Raw genomic sequence first — 21,379 nt, 5'->3', positions numbered from 1 at the left:
AAACAGAATAAATATTCTGCTAGCAATGGGACAGATGCTTGGCAGGCAGAGAGCTAGAGCAGACAGCAAAAAACTGAGAGTAAATCAACATCACAGCATCCATCCCACTGTACCTGCGCGTAGCTTTTTCTTGCAATGTCTCATGCAAAGCCATTTGTGCAACATTAGACCCGTGTTTCCCATTTTAGCCTTGCCAAGTAGTAGCACCTTCACCAGGATGTTCATTCCCAGCAATGGACTATAAAGTCAGAACAAATCACCAGGACTGAACCTGTTCATTGACTTCAGAAAGCAACTGTGGCTCCTGGCACTGCCTGGCCTTTCCCACCAAGCGCTGAGTGCCTGCTGTGCCAGCCAGGACCTGCTCTGAAGGACAGCCCAGCTCTGTTTGTGAGCTGGGCCTGTCACCTCCACTCCATGCAGATGCTGACCAGGACACCCACTGCTGGATTGATTTGGCTGCCGAGATGAAATTTGGGAGTCTGCAGTGAGTAGCAGGATAAAACCACAGGAACATAAATGAAGAACAATGGGAAATCAGGTATACAATATGCTTTGCAGAAAGAGAAGGCTGAGCTGACAACCAGCAATAATTTATTCCTATTTCAGTCAACCTGGTATTAAATCAAACAAACTTCAGACACACTTTTGACACGAGACTAAATAGAAGACAGTCAGGAAGAACACACATAATGACACGGGGCGTTCTTGCTGCTCTAAGTACAATGAAGCCCTCAACAATACAAGCTGTCCCCAGAACTGAAAACATGACAGCTGTCTCTTACAGAGACCCTCTGGCTTCAGCCCATGAAGTTCTGGGATTGACAGAGATGGCAGTGTGCAACAGCCCTCTCCACACAGAGGGAAAAGGGCTTTTCTTCCCTAACTGCCAGCAGCGTGGGACTGAGGTGTCTTTGTGTTTCCAGGAGGAGGAAATACCTTCTCTAGTTCCTAAAGCTGGCATGTGCTTGCAGGGCATGGGGCTGTGACACTGAGCACACATGGAAGCATCTGGCTTTGGCAGGCAACACACACATGCAGCTGGGAGTGTTTCACACAAGGGTGGTGGAGGATTCATGTCCCATCAGAAATGCATCTTCAGAATGCTGCTAGGGCTCACTGCCTGGCCAGCACCGTCCAGGGACACCGAATGGAATGGCCACTGAGATGGCAGTGAACAGTTTTTTGAGGAAAAAAACATGAAAGTATTCTGTCTGATCCAATTTTAACAGACTCGTGTTTTCCTAGCACTTTCAGTATTATTCTTCCTATTAATAACTTAAATTCCTGCAATAAGAGCAATTTAGTTTTAAAATAATACATCAAAGCCACTGCCCAGGAAGTCTCATATAAAGTAATGTTTGCTTTCCTAATTCATTATAAACTTGCTGAAGGGCTGTTCCAAAGCCCTTCAATTTTGGTCTTTCCAACAATGGCAGCGGATGTCCACTCCAGCTCCAATTCCTCTCCTGCTTTCTGCCCTCATAACTAGGGCTGGTACAGACATTTGTTATTTTTGGAAATTATTCCATCTCTCTTCACTAGCAGGAGTATCTCACTGTCTAGTAACACTGTCCAGTACTGTCTGTGTACAGGGACAGGGAGAAAAAGGGGAGCAGACATTTTCTTTTAAAGACTAAAAAAAGCCTATCTCTTTTTCCTTCCTTTACCTTGCAGCCTTTAGTGATTCCACTACCCTGACTGAGAGGCAGGCATAATTTACACAGACTGAGCTAAGAAACCTCCAATAGATGGGATAAAATACAGCGGTGGAAAGAAAAGGAAAGCAGTGATGAATGCCAGATGTTCAATGCCAGACAGTGGTGCTAAACACTATCAGCAGTTTTTGACTTGTGAACTGCAGTGGATTTTTATTTTCACTGATGTAATCCAAAGGTTGCATTTTTCACTGAGCAGGTCGAAGCCATTTATTATTTTGTGGCTACAGAAGCCACTAGAAGGTTGCTTCTCCCTGATCCCTGAGATTAGGGACTCTTTTGTGCATGAGCTAACCACAGACAAAGGAGGAGCTGATTCCTGTCCAAACATGCCACCTATACAAGTATGGATAGGGAAAAAAAAAGAATTGGTATCTGCATTTGGCAGACAGGGGAACCACAAATATTAAATGATGTGCATAAAGTCAAATAGAAGTGGCAGAGTTGGCATGAATCTGCAAGGCTGAGTCCAGCTTATCTTCTCTCTGTGTCTCTGCTTAAAGTTTAGGAGACTGTTAGTAAATCAGATTAATAAATATCATGCAAAGTTTCTGGAGTCCACTGAAACAGAGACATTGAACAGGACATGGATTGGAGAAAGTTTAAGGAACAAGAACTTCTTTCTTCACACCTGCACTATAAGAGCTATTACATTACCTTAGTTGATGTAATACCCTGATAAATATTTTACCATGAGTGATCTTTCTCAAAGATTCATCTCAATGAATAAAAAACACAGGAAATAGGTTACAATTTTAGAAATTCTACTGAATTCAATTTGCCCCTTTCCAGGTCTGTCATATAGAAAAGTGCTTGAAGGAAAGAGTTCACCTCCTAACACAGAAATCAGATTTATCTTTGAAACTGGAACCAGGCCCCTGGAAGTACTTAAGGAAGCTGCCCCAATGGGGCATAAATAAAATAAAATAAAATAAAATTTAAAAAAATGCCAAAACCCCAAACAAACAAACAAACAAACAAAAAAAAGCCAAACCCCAAGAACAAAAAATCCATAACAAAATAAAAAAAAACCAAACCAACCAAACAATAACCCTAACAAACAAAACTAAGCAGAGACTTTAAAACAAAAGAACAGTTTTAACAGCCTAAGTTGAGATGCACAATTGACATAGTGAAAGTCATGCTCCCAAATTTGTGTTTAGCTTTCTAGAAAGGTGTTGGTTTCTGAGGAGCAGATTCCCTCAGCCCTCAGGCAGGTGAGCAGTACAGCTTCCAAGGGACTGAGACCTCAGGAGCCACAGGGGTGAGCACTTGGGTATTGCAGGGATGACTGTCCAAGTGTTCACTCAAGGAACCTACTGAAGTTTCTGTTCTTGAAGTATAACTTGGGATTGCCTTTAAGTTTAGGGAAAAATTAGGTAACTGTAAATCATTGTCCATGAGCAGTCAGCAAGCTGGGGGAACTCTGTTCCAGCATGGCTGAGAACACAGGCAATGCCCCTTTTTAACAGTGGCTTGAAATTCATGAGGAACCACATGACTAGTACCTTTTTTTTGTCATCAGAGATAAAATAAACCCATAAAACCCATGCAGCTGTGAGTGCCCTTCATTCAGCATGGTGTCCCAGACAGCCACTTAACTTTAGTGTTCCTAAAGGCTCATTTCAGAAGTGTGTTCTTCTCCTAGCCCAGATGGTTCCACTCAATAGTGCCTCATAAAAAAGCCCCAGTTTGGTCATGCAGTGTCATATCTCACTGGCCTTTCTGGACTTAATGAGCTTGAGCAAGACAAATGGACACTGGAGTTAGTAAGATTTTTCCTCCCACATGAAGCTGAGCAGAACAGCATTACTGCTCTTGGAGGCTCCCCTTCTACACACCCACGGGGCTGTGATCCCCAGGGGCACAAGGACAAGCAGAAGACAAAGTCACACCTCTGCCTTTCCTTGCATTGCTGCTCCTGGCAGTCCCAACATGGAAATCCACCTAAAAATTCACCTCTGAGGCATTTGCAGAGCTCACCTCAGACCTGCATGCAAGCTGCACAGTGCCCAAAGAAAGAATCCCTGGCATATTTATTAAACAGAACAAAAGAATGTTTTTGATCAAGCCTGTGCCTGAACTGAAGTTTCAGGAAGAACAAAATCCAGCATTAGAAAGGAAGGCCAACCTTGTGGTCATAATACACAAATGAATTCAGGAAACTTCACTTTAAGTGCCCATTCTGTCAAAATTAGCCCGTTTGCCCCAGACAAATCTCTCTCTCCCTGCCTCTGTTTCCCATGTGTGAAGGGCTGACAATGTCTCCTTTGTCTGTTTTGGAAATTCAAAACATAACATCTTTTGGAGCAGGAGCTGTCTCCTTGCACGATTATGCAAAGCCCCTGTTTCAGCCTGGATTGAGGTCAGAGGACAATGGTGAACTGGGGGCATATTTTCATGACACGAACATCAGAGGCACCACTGCCCCACAGGATTCCCACCCAGACCTCTCCTTCCCATTCTCACACAGCAGCACAAAGCAGCCTTAGTTTTGCCAGCAGAGTTTTCGTTGTTTTTAAGGAGGGCCATGCTGCAAATGCAGTCACTGAGCAGCTCAGGGTTAAAAATAACCCTTTCTTGCATGGCTGAAGCTGCCAGTTAGCAATATTCTGTCTTAATTCCTGTCAGCAGGTTCCTCAGCTAATGAAGGGGAAATGAAACCCTTCTTCCTCTAAAAAACTCAATTCCTTCTCTTTTGCTAATAACCAGTCAAGATAATTCTGATAAAGTGACAGATTCTAAATATGATGTTACCATTTCTCTTCAGTTAATTTCCACTCTTTTTTACATGCCAATGCATCCTTCTTACTGCTGCTGGTCTCTAAATTCTGCCAAGAACTGCTTATTTGACTGTGCAATCCCCTGTTCTTTCCTGTGCTTAAATGCTTCCTCCCACATGGCCAATTTTTTTTATTTCAAATTTTTTACAGGTTCTTTACTGAGCTTTCAAGCATTCCTCCCAGGAAAAGCAAAATATGTAACAAGTCCTTTTTGATTACTGTGGTGGCCTTCCATCAGGTAAAGAACAAAATAGAGGTAGCCACTTGCAATCATAAATGCTTCATCTGCCTGCCAGGAGGGGGAAGGGGAAGGAAGCTGCATAGGTCAGCCTCAGCCATATAACCCCAATCTGTCAAAGCAACATTCCCCCAGGCTACAATTTTTCTACTGCTAATAGAAAAAAAAAAAAATTAAAAAATCATCCTATATCTTTGCTGAATTAACTGAGCAGGGGGTCTGCCATCTTGCAATAATGAGGAACACTGTGTTTTGTTTAAAGATTTAGCAATGTCAAATTTGTGGCTGATTTAAGGCATCCCTGTAAGTCAAGCCCATGTACTGCACACTCCACAAATCCCTGGTGAGAGTCCTTATTCCATTTGCACTGGCTCTCACTGTAAGCAGTTTATCACTGAAACAACCACTGATTTTGCCTCCCAGCAGTGAAATGCACTCGTGCACCTGCCCTGCTGTTAGTCTGCAGGGACCAAGGGAAGAAGAAGCCCCCAGCACCCGCTGCCATCACCTAAACCCTCCCTTGGCTGGAACACCGAAGGGGATGGCCAGGTAAGAGTTATCTCCCTGATAATGAGCAGAGTTTCCTTAAGGAACAGGCCAGCAAGGACTTACAGGTAGGTCATAGGTGAATCAGGTGTCTCTAATGATGGATGAGCTGAGAATGTGGCAGATGAAAGTCCAGACAGAATTGATATTATCATTATAGTCACACTAAATGTTACCTACAAATAGCAGGTGTATGAGAACAGTTTCCCCTTTCTGCACAGAAAATAACCTTCTGCTATGATGGGAAACTCTGGGTGACTCTCCCGCCACCACTGGCTTCAGTAAAAGCTGCCTCCGGCCTTATTTACCAAACCCATACTTACCACTTTTAAAGCCCCACCTTGTAAAGACTCCACATAGTTCCCTGTTTTCCTTACAGTCAGGTTTCTTGCATAACAAGCACATTCTCAGTTAGAGATTGGAATTTAATATATGTACAATGATTACTTCCTCTGGTAGCAAATAGCCCTAATTTTCCTCAGTCTATTTCCCCTCATCTGTTGTTCATTTAGACTCTTCCTGCATTTCACACACAATAAACTCTTCATTCCTTTAAAAGTCATAGGAACTGAAAGAAAACCCCAAACAAACAAACAAAACAAACGTCTATTCTGTCCTCTATGGTTAAATAAAGATTGCAACACAAAACCCCAAAAGCCAAGAAACTGAATAGCAAACCCAATCCTCCAGCTCTCAGTTTGGGTAAACACCTTCAGCAGTGATTTCCTTTGCCAGGAAAGGAGGGGCTGTCAGTGCTTGCTTTGGGAACCAGGTTTGTTTTGCATAATTGTGTTTGTTTTGCCTGATGGTCTCTGCTCTTGGGACTTGGCTGCATTAAAAGACAGGACATTTGGAAATGTAACAACAGCCAACCCTCACATGGGCTCTGCTCACCCTGCAGATCCTCACTCAGGGAGGATCATGCTGGGGGCTGAAATCATCCTGGGGGCTGATTTCACCATGGGCCAATTCAGAGCCAGCCCTGAAGGAACCTCAGGCTGCTCCAGGAGCCTGGGGCAGATGAGAAGAGCCACACCTCTCTCTTTTCACCCATGCATTTTATAAAATGTGGGCCACTGGGGATGCTTTGCAGTCCTGGTGATGCAGCCTGTCAGCAGAGCGTGATGATCCCACCGCAGAGCCTGCCTGGAGAGCAGATCCTGTGTGCTGGACCTGGGTGCAAGCAGAACAGAGTCTGACAGCCAGAAAGGAGACAAAGGAGCAAGCAGCAGCTCAGGATTTCACAGGAGAAACACCCACCCCTCCATCCACTCAAAACAAACAAAAGCTGCCTTTTGGTGTTCCAAGCCATGCATGGGCTGGCTTAAAAACACCAGAGACAGTCAAACACAACTGCAAGGCTTCTCCAGACTGGTGGGGAAGAGAGCTGAAGACATGAAACGCAGGAAAAGGTCAGTCTGTGTGCTTGATCCAGCCACACTGCAGCACTACAGTCGATTTTGGGATCTGCAGGAGCAGTGATGCTGTGTGCCTGCACACAGGTGAGGTGTCTATTTAAAGCTGACCTACAAAGAAAGGTAGGTCTGCAAAGTAATAGAACAGTATTGTGCTCCTGTAACACAGATGTTCCTCCTGGAATATACTGGCAAAGGCAGCAGAGCTGCAGTGGAGGCACAAAGGATGTAAGTCAGCCCCAAGGGCACAGGGATTGTTTGGGACCTGGTTTGTCACAAAGCTGGGAGGGCACAGGGAGCCTTGACACCCACGTTGGGAGTGGCAGAATGATACAGGCTGCTCCATCCTGATTGATGTGCAGGGTGATGCAAGGGAGCATTTCATGTCTGGGATCAAATGGAGCACCAAGGCAGCTAGGGCTGGGCATGAATTTCTCTGAGACCACCAGAAATGGACACTTTCAGGACCAGTACCTCCATTTATCTCCATAAATGAAATGAGGTGCCCTTTTACCTCAGATCTCAGTGTTGTGCAATGCTGGTGCTCATGTGCTCATACTACACTGTTACACACTCAGCCCCAGTCCAGATTTGTTAGCAATGTACTAATAGGCTTTTCCCCAGGAAGCAACTGTGGTCCTATCATCCTCGTGTCTCACAACTTTTTTATATCCAATTAGCAGAATAGACAGATAATGAGTTTTAACAACATCTCTGCTTTTCATAAAAATTGCACTGCTGTGTAAGCACAAGAATTTCCTGTTGAACTGTCTCTTTGCAAACAAGTTAATCTAAAAAAAGATACATGGCATGCTATGAACCTTAGGAGTGAACCACCAGCTCATTTTTCAAAATGACAGATATGATGAAAATTGGACAAAGGCTTGGAAAAAAACGTGGGGGTCAGGGTGAGGGGAGCAAATGGGGGTGGAGAGAAAGGCATTCCAGAGCCCTCTGGAGCCTTGGACTCCTCCAGGGCCCATTAAAAGCTTATGTTACTTGCACCGTTTATAAACAAGCGCTTTCTTTTGCCATAACTTTCCTCATCTGAGGAGCTTAGGAAGTGTTGACTGCTGTCTTCTACTGCAGCAAGGCACCAAAAATGACAGCGAGTTACAAATCAAATTCCTTTGATTTAGTACCTTTCCTGAGTTTTGGGAGGGTTGCTGTGATTCCTAAGTGACCTCAGCAACCCCCCTAATCGATAGCAGGGAATGCTGACAGATGGCAGAGGGAAGTTGCAGTGCCAGAGGGATTACATCAGTGCTGGCAGGGAACAGATGGCAGAAAGGTGGACTGCAACCTGTGCTTATTCTTTGCATTCCTTTGCTTCTATTATTGCCCCTGCTGTCAGCAAGGTAGGAAGTTTCAGGAGGGAAAAACATGGCCATTCTCTGAAAGAAAAATTTTCACTCCACTTACTGCTTCTGTCACAGAGACTTTCAGTTACATTGATTTTGGCATTACAAAACACAGAGAAGTCAGTAACACATTACACACATATTTGCTAGAAGGGTTCTATATCCCTTTTTTTTTTTTTTTTTTTTTATTGAGTATCTTCCTGTGTGTGGCCACATTAGAACCAAGCAAATAACAAATCAATCCCTGAAGAGTAATGACACATTTGCAATGAGACACTGAACTTTTCATCTCTGTGCCAGAGATCAATGTCCACTGCACATGTAGCATAGGATAGCAGTTTTCACCCCACCATAGTGGAAAGCATTTGGGGCCTCATTCCAGCTCCAGGGAATAAGTGCTGTCCCCTAACACACTGCCAGTGCAGGCAGCCAAGTCTGTGTCACTGGGGCTGAGCTGCACTGGTTCTGCACAGAAATCTCTGGAGCTTCATGCTTTGTCCTGGGAAGAGAGACAGTGCTAGGGATTTAGCCTCCCCAGGCGTCAAGACGGATGCAAGGAATAAAACAAGTGAATACTTTAACTGATAAAACATTATTTCTGCGTCTGATGCCTGCACACTTCAGGATGCAGAAGGAAGAATGGCCGGGATATTGCCAAACAGAAAAAAGAAAAGCAGAAGCAAGCTGGTCTAGAGCAAAGACAAAGCTGAAGTAACTATGCAATATGGAAAGATATTTATTTGAAACAGCTGTAAATAAAGCAGATAGACTAGAATTTGCATTTTCTTTTGAATTGCAAGTCAGCTTCTCTTCTGTGAATCACAGAGCTTCACTGGCTGTGAGATTCAAAGAAGATTCAAGGAAAATGCAGCAGCATGATAGACAGGAAATATGGCTTCTTGAAGAAGATGAAATTATAAAGAAACTATAGAGGAAGATGAAGGGAGCAAGAGTAGTCAGAGGAGCAGATATTGATCGCTTGTGCAGGACAATTGAATTCCTTGGCAAAGGGAGGCAATATCTGTGTCAGGCAGCTGCAGCTGCACCCCTGAGCTGCTCACTGATCAATCCTGTTCCAATCAAAACCTGATGGATGGCCACTTTTATTGATCTGAGTAGGAAGACTCTGGAAACAGAATGGAGATGCAGAGGATTTTTAAACCAGACTGACATGTCCTGAGCATACAAGTGAACACTGTAACTTTCAGCCAGCCAGCCAACATCCAGAAACAAGACTTTCTAAGGAAGAAAACACAAACAGCAGCAGAACCCATCCCTGAAAGCAGGCCTAGTGCAAGGACTGGATTCCAAGGAGCTCTGCAAGCCACACAGGGCTGCCAGGAAAAGGGAACAAGTGCTGCTCTGCCCTAGTCAGTGTGAGCTGCATCCTGCCATACACCTCACAGCATCAGGTAGGGGACTGGTCCTAATCCCATTTACCCAGCTCCTTCTTAAAATCAGTGCTGGGGGAGGTTCCCACATGGATTTTCTTGTGAATAGTCATGCTAGTGGCTTACAAAGAGCACCAAAGCTCCCTCTACTCAATTAACTGACTCTCCCTTGCTCAGGAATAGCAGATGTTGTTAAGCAGCAAAAGATAATCCTCAAGAAAGCAGAGCTACTAATCAGTCACTTTTACATTTAAGATCACTTGGAGTTGCCACTGTCTTATACTGTTTTCCTAATTAATTGCACTGGAATGCACTTAAGTAAGCCCCAGATCAAAGAATCATATGCAGAGATTGAAATAAATCCTGTCTGTGTTGCTAATGCCTCAGAAATGGATGACTTGCTAAGCATTCAAAATCCCGGGTTCCATGGCTCAAAACTACAGATAGTATGAGATGCTTTCAAAGGAACAGATTTAAGGATGAAAAGAGAAAAGCTCCCTTCATTTGCTTGTAAAAGACAATTAAACAAAGGCGATTGTTCGACTAATTTAGTGTGAAGTTTGTGTATCTTAAGTTCCTTATTCTTCACTTTCCTATCACCAGAAATCACAGTTCAGGAGTGTCACTTTTCATTACAGCAAAACTTTATCACCATTACAGATTTTTTTTAATGTGCTTTAATGAAGGGTTGAAATCTTTTCAAAGTAATGATAAATAAAAATGACTGGGGCTGAATGTGTTACCAGTTGGTGCAATAAATCACTGTCTCTTCCTGCATGAGTCTCTTTCTCATGATCTAGAATATCATCAAAATGCTTTGACTGATTTACAGTTTAGTAACCCAGCCATCATCATCCATAATTCTACAATAAACCACACCACTTAATGTAGCTGTTACAGATGTTCAGAAGTTCATTCCCTGCCTTTCAGGAGGAGATATTGACACAGCAGCTGCAGACACCAAGATTAGCTGGGGAATAAAAATTTGTCTTGGGCACAAAAAAACATCCCATTTTTCTCTTACAATACCCTGTCTTTAAAGCTGAAATACATGCTGCCAACCTTGATACATCCAGTTTCAATTATTAAACACCAAATATCTATATGCACACACCCACCCCCCTGCCAGCTGGCAGGAGTAACAAGCTGCCTGGCTTCTGTCTGAAGCACATCATTGCCTGGGAAATCAAGACATTACTGAAAGCTCTATGCAACAAATCCATCAAAGGGTGTGCAGTGAAATCTCAGGCCTTGCCAGCATCAAGCAGCCCAAATTCTGCATGTGGCACTGCCTCCAGTCAGCCCCAAGGAAACAATTGTTGGGATTTTGCTCTTAAAATCACCAGCAGAGCCAGGCTGGGCAGGAGGGGCTCAGCCCCATGAAGACAGAGGCTGCTCATTACATTCTCTGTAACCAGCACCAGCCCTGCCCCACAGCACCACGGGAGACTGCATGGGCATCATTATTCATTTCTCAAAAAATTATTGATCTGAAAACAGTAGGTTGATTCTGGATTTGAACTCCTTTAGCTTTAGCCTGGAAACAATGCAGAGTTAGCTGGCTTGCAATTAACACTTTGGTTAAAACTGCTTGCTAAAAAAACCAAGAATATGCAACATGCAAGGCAAAGAGTGTGGGTATTTTATCCCAGACAGCTTGAGTGCTCCCTGCAGCCTCAGCAGCCACTGTTCATTTGGAGCAGGCACACAGACATACCCAACAGGAATTGCCAGAGTGATGGTCTAGCTCAAAGAAACAATTTCTCTCCTAAGTGAATCTCCATGCTGAGGAAGCCAACAAAGACTGCAAAATTCATTAACTGAGCAGTGCTGGAAAGGGCTGCTCCAAATCCATCACTGATCTGTCCTGTCCAGCCAGCATCCTGTCTCTGACAGTGACCTGTCCCTGGCACTGCTGAGAGAGGTGCAAGAACAGCAAAGCTATTTCTAATCACAGGAACCCTCTTGTTTCCCCTCACTTGCACGCACAGGAAGCACAAATCAGCCTCGTGGTTTGGGGCTTCACATGCACATTTGAGGCTACAAAACGTCAGCAGCCTCAGGATTTCTCTGCTGGGTGATCCCTCAGACCTGTGCATTGTGAAGCTGAGAGAGTTACGAAATAGCAAGTGGGTATTTCACAGACAGCACCCCTGCATTGTGAAGAAGGGATATTTTGCCCAGACAAATCTTGGGTTCTTCTAAGGGTGCTTAATGGGATTCCTTGCCCTGTGGTGAGCAGGAGCACTTGTGAATACCAGAAAAGCAGCAATGTGTTGAATGTGATTTTAAAAAATCTGATTTTAGATTAACAGATCCTTGAAAGACTTTTTATTTTGTTTAAATACAGGCCAACATTATTCCCCCATCTCCCATGTGAAGGACTCCAGAGGTATTCCAGCTGGCAGAAATGCTGCCAAACTCCTCTGCAGCTCTACTGCAGGTAAGCCTAATTATGTGCTTAAAAACATATGCTGCATCTCCCAAAGTGCTGCTTTCTACTTGGAAAAGCCCAAAGAAACCCACAGAAGTGCTCGGTGGGACCGTGCTGCTCCTGCTGCAGCCTGGGGATGCCCCAGGGCAGGGGGACCGTGCCCCGTTCCCACTAGATGGCACCTGCCTGCCATGGGAGGGACAGCAGCTCCTCCCGCCAGCAGTTCTGCTGGGATTTGCCGTGTCTTGCTCTCTAAGTCCCATTTAATTGCCGGGAACTGGTAATTGGGGCTGTTTCCCCCTCCACTGGTGGCAGCGATGCCCGGGTGCCACTGCTGGAGTCCCGTGAGGTCACCGGGCGGGTACCACCCGCACCTCTGCTGGGATGAGCCGGCACAGAGCATCCTCCTGCTGCATCCTCCTGCAGCATCCTCCTGCTGCATCCTCCTGCAGCATCCTGCTGAGAGCATCCTCCTGCAGCATCCTCCTGCAGCAGCCCTCTGCTGGCCCAGCCTTTCTCCCGAGGCTCTGACAGCACCTGCCCCGGGCGTTTACACCTTCAGTGTCCCTGCCATTCCCTGCTGCCCCCGGTGCCCTCTGCTTGCAGGGGATGTGGCACCAGAACACGCAGCACTGCGGTTTGCCTCGGGAGCTTGTAAATCTGCAGCAACTGAGCCTTTTGCACAAGTCTCTGCTTCAGGCCTGACTGAGAAACACCACATTTAAAAGATGTACACAGGTGTTTTCTCCCTCATAAGTTCAGGTAGCACGGAAGAGTTTTGCTGGCATAGCTGTAGTGTGAGAAGTGAATAATAAAAGAACACTGCCAGTCAAATAGCAATGCCAGCAAAAAGTTGTGAGTAGCAATATCCATGTGGTGGTGGGTATGGCTTATTCTGTCTGGGGAAATGGGTTAAATTATGGAGCAGAGGATCCTTGCCAGTGTGAGCTCCTTCCCAAAAAGGGTTTATCAGCACAGCTCCACTGAAATAACCACAGTTTGAGTGCAGGCATGTGCTCAGTCTCCCTGTGAAAACAATTATCACGGAGAAAAACTTTCTTGTGTTTGGTAAATTCTGAAGTAGGCGTGTGGCAATCCACATCCCTGAAGCATGCTGTGCTAAGTCTGTGCCCACTGGGATCTGCTGGGCTGGGGCCATTAGCTCTTTCAGATACTCTGGCAAACTGCTGAGCTTGGAGAGGCTTTCAGGTACCACCAGCCTGGGGTGAATAAGAGCTGGTGATCTTGTTATGTGAGGCTCCATATCCCACAGCTTCGAGTCATTCAATCCCCTGCCTGTCTCTTCACATAATAATTTATTTTCTCTTTGAATATTTTTCCAATGGGAGCTGGAAGGTAGCAGGGCCATTGCAATCCATTTCTTTCAATACTCTGGGGGATCTCAGCTCGGTGTATTGCATTTTTTTTTTCATCCTAAAGAGAGGATGTGTGCAAAAGCAAGAGATCTGGAAAGCTTTCAGCATCACAGAACTGCCAGCCCTGCTTCCTTTGTCTGCTCCATTTAACCTGTGATGTTTTTTATTACCAGTTAGCTCAAACACTAGAAACAGTCTCTGTCACTGGTGGGATACGAATATTGGGCTTCAAACTTCCCTTGTTAATCTTTCTGAAAGCTGGGCTGATGCTTGTGCATCCTGTTATTCCAGTCAGCCTGGAGACAAGTGCCAGAGCTGGCACGAAAGGTATGTATGCATGAGAGGTGAATTCCAAAGGTAAATTCCTCCCACTCCATGCTCAGGCTTGGTGTACCTGTTACTACATGTGTGTGCTCCTTATGCCAGACACAAAAAAGGCAGAAGCATGGAGAGGGACAGAAGGGATCTGCTAATGCAGAAAATTAATAGTGAAATAATTAATACAGTAAAGATTCACTCAGGGAAGACAAGGAGGTCTTTCTGGAGAATTCCACAAAGGAAGGAACAGTAGTGACAGATTTGAAAATTATTAAAAAAAAAAAAAAAAAAAAGGAAAAAGAAATCCAATCACATCCTCTATATTTAAAAATCAAAAGGACTACCAGATGCAATTACATTAATGACTAAAAGATCTAACAGAAGCATATTTAAATTCATTAACTTAGTCCACACTTCCCTACCTCAGGAGACCAGCTGCTCCTGGAATACAGGGCACCAAAATACAAACTACATCTTGCTTGTATTTGATCAAAACCTTTTCCAAGTTCCAATGATCTGGCTGTTAACATCTCTTAGGTGATAATTAGGCTCTTGGGGCAGCAAACATTGTTTGGGAAAGAAATTGCACAGTGGAAACATAAGTAATGGAGCTTGCTGCCTGTTGAGGCGTCGGTTATTCCACTGTACAAAAAAAGGCACCAAGAGCAAAATGAGGCCATTTGCAAACAGAGCCTCATTTTGCCTGTGTATAGCAGCAATCAGCAGATGCTTTACCTCTGTGTAAACTGTTTACTTTAGCTTTTGCTCATTTCTTGCAACATATGTTTTAACCAAGAGATTCCAGCCCTTGCACACTGTGGCTCACAAGCACAGCTCTCCTCTGGAAAGCAGATGCTGCATGGCTTTTCCATCGCTGCTTGACAGACCTTTGGTAGCAGGTACCAGCTGGGGCTGAGCAGGTACTTGTCCCAGTTCCTGTCCTCTTTGCTCAGGGGATGCTCCAGGGCCTCTGGATGAGACTCAGGGCACTTCCACTTTCAGAGATACTGTGAAGAACCAGAAACTCCCCATGGGATGATGCCTGTTATCAAACCATGCACAGTGATATTCTCTGTCTGTCCCAGGAGGGCACTAAATTAACAGCAGAGGCACTGACTTACTTCCCTCCTGTTACTGCCATGGGACCCATTTCCCTCTGATGGGACAGGAAGAGGCTTAATTAAAGACAACTGGGAATTTCTCTTTATGGCTGCATCCGACAGGTAGCAGTCCTCCTCAGGTCTCTCTCCAGGTGCTATGCCTGGTTTTGGTCTCCTCCATATCCTGCAAAGCTCACCTCCTCTGGATAATGACCTTCCTTCTCAAGAGATCTTTAAATATTTCTGACAGTTGGAGCCTGTGCTGTCCTTGCTGCACAGTCCTCTGCAATCAAGCACAAGAACATCAAAGGACAGAACTGCTCTTTCAGACAGGACAGCTACGCCTGAGTCTCAGCTGTCAGTTCAGACATTTTCAGGACCCACTTCAGGATTTTCCTCTTGGCAGTTAGTTCTGATGCACAGCAGAGACCTCTGCACTATGGAAGGGCCTGCTCCCTGCTCCCCTTCCTCGCAGAAGCAGGGAGTGCCCCTGGGAAGCTGCAGCTTTGCTGAAGAGCTGGAATTCAGCTTGAAACCAGCAGACTCCAGCTTTGATGTCATGTAAAAGTCAGTTTCCCACTGTCTGCAAACATACCTGCAGTACCCAGCATCTTCCCACCTGGCCAAGGCAGCCCTGACCATGTGCACAGGAGCAGGAACACTTTCCTGCTGTCTGTGTCTCTTCATGACAATGAAGGCAGCGGAGACGTGGCTGCACCAGCACTGACATGTCCCACTCAACTTTAGTCCCCCTTTGCCACTGAAGGACTGGAAAGGTCTGTTTTATTTTGCTTCAAAAGCCAATAGAAGGCAGCTGACCTGCCTTGAGAAAAGTTTGGGACCCAGGGATGATTCAGGTTTCTAAATCAGAGCTTCAGAATGGTCCCTTTTTGAGCACTACCTCACAGGTGAGAGCATGGGGGGAGAGCTCCTGAGGGGCTGGAAAAAACTCTCCTCCAAGACTGATCCCATTCCTCTGGTGAGCAAGCACATAGGGACAGGATTGATCAAAGAAAGTGTAACTGTAACCAAAAGCAAGAAAATAGTGGGGAAAAAAAACAGAGAAAAGCATGGAAAATTGCAGACACTCAAACTCAACTTTAAATTCTAAAACTGTTCCTAGTAATTCAACTCTAGATGTGTGATTCTGGATGTGTTTCTATCTCCTAAGTCTCGTATCTTTGTTTTGACTCAGAGGAACTCCATTTTTTCTTGTTATTTATGGGAATGTGCACCATACATGTTACACTGTGTTTCAAATGCAAAGGAAGGTTCCCTTATTGCTGTATTTTTGGGACAAGTCTTCATACTGCTCCAAAAGTCCAAAAAGTACATGCTCAAGTCCATTACAATGTGAGACAACTTTCCTGAATGGGAACCTGGAATTCAACCAGGAATTGAAGTTACTCGCAGCAAAACTCCAACATATTTCACGCAATACCTGTGTGTGCATGTAACCTTGAAAATAATGATATTTTGTGAGGGGTTTACAGAAATCATGACTGTTTTCTCCTCTTTCTAGAGCATTTGGCCTCAGAAAAAATGGAGATTATTTACATAGAAGAGCAAAGTGCCCCTTATCACCATGAACACACAGAACTTTACAGATGAGGCTTCTGATGGCACTGACAGAAATTGGGTGCCAAAGTCCCTACCCAGCACTGTGTCCTGACCTCATCGTCAAGGAGCCTCTAAAGGCTGCTGTGAGCCTTGAGACAGGGAACTGAAGATGATGGATGGCAGATTTATGAATCACATTCCAATTTTTTTAACCCAAAGACTCTTCAATAGCTTTTGCTACCCTTTCCCCTCACAAGAATGTTACCAGTTATCCCTGACAACTGATAGCTCCATATAAGCTTTCATCGATCCCCAGTGAATACATGGAATTTCTTTAACCACAAACTCTCATCTGTCTAAGCCTTTAGGAGTAGCAAAATATTCTGGGAGGAAAAACTCAGAATGATCCAGATGACAGGGTAGGGAGGACAAGGAAGGAAGACAAGAAAAGAGGAGCTTGAGATGAATTGTGATTACATTTGTTAAATTTAAATTTGATTACATTTGTTAGATCAAATTTGTAAAATTACTTAAGGCAGATCAGCCTCAAATACACCATGAGGTCAATCTGGTGGTAAAACAAAGGGCTTCCCTTTTGAAGAGGGAAAATTAAAAATATTAGACACTTTCTCTTCAAACACTAGTTTGTGCAGGAGGGGATAGGTTAGGCTGCATATAACATGATTGGTTCCTTTTGGGGTGAATATTTGGGTGAGGTTAACTACATACATCATCATCCAAAAGCTTCATTTTAAAAAATGTATTTACTGTAATCGGACCTTTTTATTTTTCCTTCTGTGGATAAGGTTTTCACAGGTCTTACTTAAAAGCTGCACTGATTCCAAAGTGAGAAAGTGTGATGATGAATTTTTTAAATGATCACCATTAACAGAGGTGAATTACAAACACACCCAGCCTTGCTGCAGGCTGAAAGCTGAACACCTCAGAGGTGGATTGTCATTTTTAACTGACTGAACAAGCCCATAACTCTGCCAGAGAACTCCTGTCATTACCAGTGTTTTTCTGGGCACAGTGCTGACCTCTCTGTTCCTTCCTGTGCTTGGCCTCTTGCACTCAGCTCCAGCTTTTCCAGCCACTGCTTTGCTGAAATCTTTTCCCCTGACTTAAGTCACAGCTATTCTGTTCATTCTTCTGCCAAGTCTTCATTGCATTAGGGCACAATCCAAAGCTCACTGAACTCAGAGGAAAGATCTGCACTGGCTCTTAGGGATTTTGGATCATACTTCACCTGCCTGTCTGCCAAAGGCTTTCCTTGAAGACAAAGCAGATGCTGTGTATGAGTTCTCTTAGGAAAGAGTGACAACTGCTAGGGGAGGACACCTGAGGAAATGTGGGGGGAGAAGCCTGTGAGGATTTGCAGCCTGCTGGTGACCCTTGCTGGGGAGCAGCAGCGACAAGAGCAGAGTAAAAGAGAAAACCAGTAAAATCTGTGGAAAAGGGTCAGAAAAAAATGATTTCACCATTACACATTATAACAATTGATCCTGCAATTGTAACACTTGATTCTGCCTTTTATGCCAAAACCCTTATTTAGAAGAATAATCTGTAGGTAAAGTAGGAACTTGGATCTCCATGTTGTTTGGACGCCTTTCTCAGAAAGGAACAGCTAGGGCAAAAAAGGGCAGATATGTTTAACTGAGTGTGAGAAATGGATTTGTGAAGAATTCTTAAAACCCGATGGAAAGATCACACAGTCTTGTAATTATGTATGTAAAACAGTGAGATAAGGTGTGCTGATTTAGGAAGGCCATGGAATAGAGATGATATTGTTGAGAGACAGATTGAACTAGAAATAAGTTTTAATGAGTTTTAAAATATGGTATTGTAAAAAGACTAGATATTTTAGGGAATTAGAACTGTGAAAGATGTATTGTAGTAGGACTATATGGGGAAAAATATAGGTGACTGATGTTAGAAATAATAGCAGTATTATGTGGCAAAAGCTAATAGGCTGAAAAACATTTATAAGGTATTGTAATCAGGAAATATAGGTTGAAATAGGTTGAAAATAGTTGAATAGGTTGAAAACCAACAACTGAGGACATGTGGACCCTTCTCAATCCCCGTTCAAAGAAATCTTGAAAAGCAGCTGGAGCTACCTTGCCTTCTGTATCCCCACCAGTTCCCTCAGGCTATATCTACACCAGGAGATCCAGGAACTCTAATCCAGGTGGGATAACCAGTTTGTTCAGAGGTGCCCCAGCCACCCTGTGCTGTGTTTTCAACGGGCTGGAGGAGAGCTGTGGGCTGCTCCAGGCAGGTACCCTGTTAGCAGGACAAAGGGATCAGGGTGTGAGGAATTGCCACAAAACACACCTATCTCATCCCCTGGACAGAAGCAGCATCAAACATCCTTTGGAAGGACAATTTGAGGAAAAAAAAAACCAAAAAAAAACTTGTCAAGCCTTGTTTAGGGAGCCAAACACAGTTTTCTCCCCAGAATTGTATCTTATTTGCCATTATCACAATGTCAGTTTGTCACCTGGGACTCTGCTGATCTCACTGTCTTTGGCACAAGCACTGGGGTCTCCCAGCTGTTCAGCAGCACCAAGAAAACCAAACTTTTCCCTTGCTAATTCACTAAGAAGCTAGAAGGTGGAGAATAAAAGCCTTAGCAGAGACGTGTCTCAGTTCAGTCTGTCAGCCCATCCTTGTGGCATTTATTTACTGGCTGCGATTCCCACCTGTCCACATGCACATGCAAAGTGGGTTTTACACTGTTTGTGGCTGGTGGTTATAAAGGTCAAAACAGTTATGAATTGCCACAGTCGTGCATTCAGAAAGTTTGACTGGAAAACCACTGGACTGGCTGCAAAATTCCAGCCCATTAAGCTGACCTCATTCTGCTTAACTCCAAAGTACTCTGGCAGGGCAGCCCAGGATCCTTCCAGCTCCAAGTCATTCACTCCAGTAACTCCAGGAAAGCTGTGGGAGGAGTCCTCTGCCACAGCTCCTTCCCTCCAACAGCCATGCCTCTGTTCCTCAGAGAGCAGTCTCCATTCCTGTTAGTTGTGGCCCAGTTCTGCTCTATTTTAGGACTTCCAGAAGCTGTTAAAAACTAATATCCTCTCACTGCCTCCTTCTAGAAACTCATTTATCACTCTGCCTCCTGCACAGTTACAGTTCTCTCTCTCTTAGCTGGCAATTTCTCTCCTATAACATGAATTTTGGATGGCCCTAAGGGGTTGTAAGCACATGGGTGCAGTGGACCAGACTACCCAGTGGCAGAGAAAGACTTAAGCAACTGGGACTGCTGGGCAGGGGGGAATTGTGCTAATTAGAAGGAAAAAGAACAGTAAATATCTACAAACAAAAATGCAGAGACCCTCAAGCAGAAGCCCCCCCACCCCCAGAGCTGCCTGTGGTATCTGACCCTTTGAAACAGAGCTATGAAATGCACCAATTTAGTGATAAATTCACTCTCAGAGTGTATCTACTCTCATGGCTGCTCACTTGCAGATGTGTCTCATGATAGGTATTTTTAAAGATAAGCAAATGCTAACTACAAATATGATGTGGAACTAAGAACAGGCACCTGGAAAGGGAGTACAGGACAAAGGAAACTTTACAAAACCATGAAACTAATGAGACTAGGTTATTTCTACATGTCAACTAAAGTGACTGAGCTCTTCCATAAACGAAAATATACCTATTTACCTGTGTGCATGAGGAAATCAGAGAGCCTCTTCCATGGCAACTGCTTTGTCAGGTTGGATTCCAGGGAAGAAAAGTGACCTCCCTCCAAATCTAACAGGGGCTTTTTCTCACCACCAGCATGAGTCTTCATTCACTGATAACCCAGTGGCTCAAAATGTCACAGAAACAATTGCTCAGGTGACTGTAATTTGGTATAAAGCATTTGTATGCCTGAAACTCAGTCATCACCAACCTGCTCTGCCCCCAGGCACTGTGGCACATCCTTGACTACAGGCAAGGAACATGTGCTACAGGTCCAGAAAGGGCTAGAGGAGCTCCTGAATGCCTCTGAACCCAAATCTGCCTTATGCCAGCAGTACCTGGCAGGAGTACAAAGGCTGGCTTAGGTTTCCAAGCTGTCAGGGGCTCCTGTGGGCCAAGAAAGCACCAGGGGATCAGTGGCAGCGTGCAGAGAAACCAACTGCAGCTCCCTCCAAGTGCCACAAAACGACTCCAGGACAGAACAGGGCTCCCCTCTGCTGGGATGGGAATTCAGGGATCAGCTGCACTGCCTTAAATCCCTGTCCCAGCACCACTGAGAGTCACAGGGAGCAGCACCAGCCTGGTGCCTGCACCTGGAGGGGCAGTGGAGGGTGAGATACAGCCCACCACGGCACGATGGAGAACTCACAGATCACTCCACAGACAGCTCTGAGCTCCATTCACTGCTTGCTTTCAGACTATCAATATTCCTTCTGCTTTTTGTTCACATTCTCACACACAAAATGCAAACAATGCCAAATTTTCCCTGCTTCTCATCTCATTACTGAAATTTTTCTTGCAGCTCACTAATTTTGATCTCTCTCAGGTATGAGCACTCCCAGAAGCAGGCTTCCAGCAGCAAATTAGACAAGCTAAATTACTGGAAGTTTACCAAAGGAAAAGGAAATAAAGACCTCAAACACCTTCTAGACTTTTCTCTCCCTCAAATCAGTAGCTTGTTTATCCAAATAATAATAAAGCAGGCAGAAGGGTGTAATTATGTCAAGCACAATTCTTTCCTGTTACTTTGAGGTACTAAAATCAAAACCAGAAATCCTGACCTTGAAAGAACATACACACAAACACACAAGAAAACTTTTATATGTATGATTTTCTAATTTAGGAATGTCCATGTGCTATATGAGCTGCTCAGCAAATTGAGCCAGGAAATACATTAACTGAAAGCTAATTTAGGGCAGACCTATTTTACCTCATGTTTGAAATTGTTCCACAAGGTTATTTCTCTGAAGCAAGGCAGAACATTTGAGAGAAGAGGATGAGTGCAACAAGGAGAAGAGAGAAGGGAGGAGATTTGCACTGTGGGTTTTTGGCTAAAAGGAAAGGAAGCTATTTCTGGTGGACTCTCCCACACACATGGTTAATGGATAAATTGTGTAAGAAAAATGTCTCCATCCCAAGGCAGACCCAATTATGTTCTGC

The 21,379-nt window shown here is 44.4% G+C and overlaps 1 protein-coding gene across 1 annotated transcript in view; it reads right to left on the bottom strand.

The window, feature by feature from the left end:
• Nucleotides 1–21,379, bottom strand: part of HS6ST1 (heparan sulfate 6-O-sulfotransferase 1) — a 190,207-nt gene that overhangs the window by 6,366 nt on the left and 162,462 nt on the right. The gene's annotated exons all lie outside the window — the stretch shown is intronic.

Source organism: Taeniopygia guttata, chromosome 9 (assembly GCF_048771995.1).
Source record: "Taeniopygia guttata chromosome 9, bTaeGut7.mat, whole genome shotgun sequence".
In the NCBI taxonomy this organism is placed as follows: domain Eukaryota; kingdom Metazoa; phylum Chordata; class Aves; order Passeriformes; family Estrildidae; genus Taeniopygia; species Taeniopygia guttata.
This window is presented reverse-complemented; position numbering and strand designations above follow the sequence as displayed.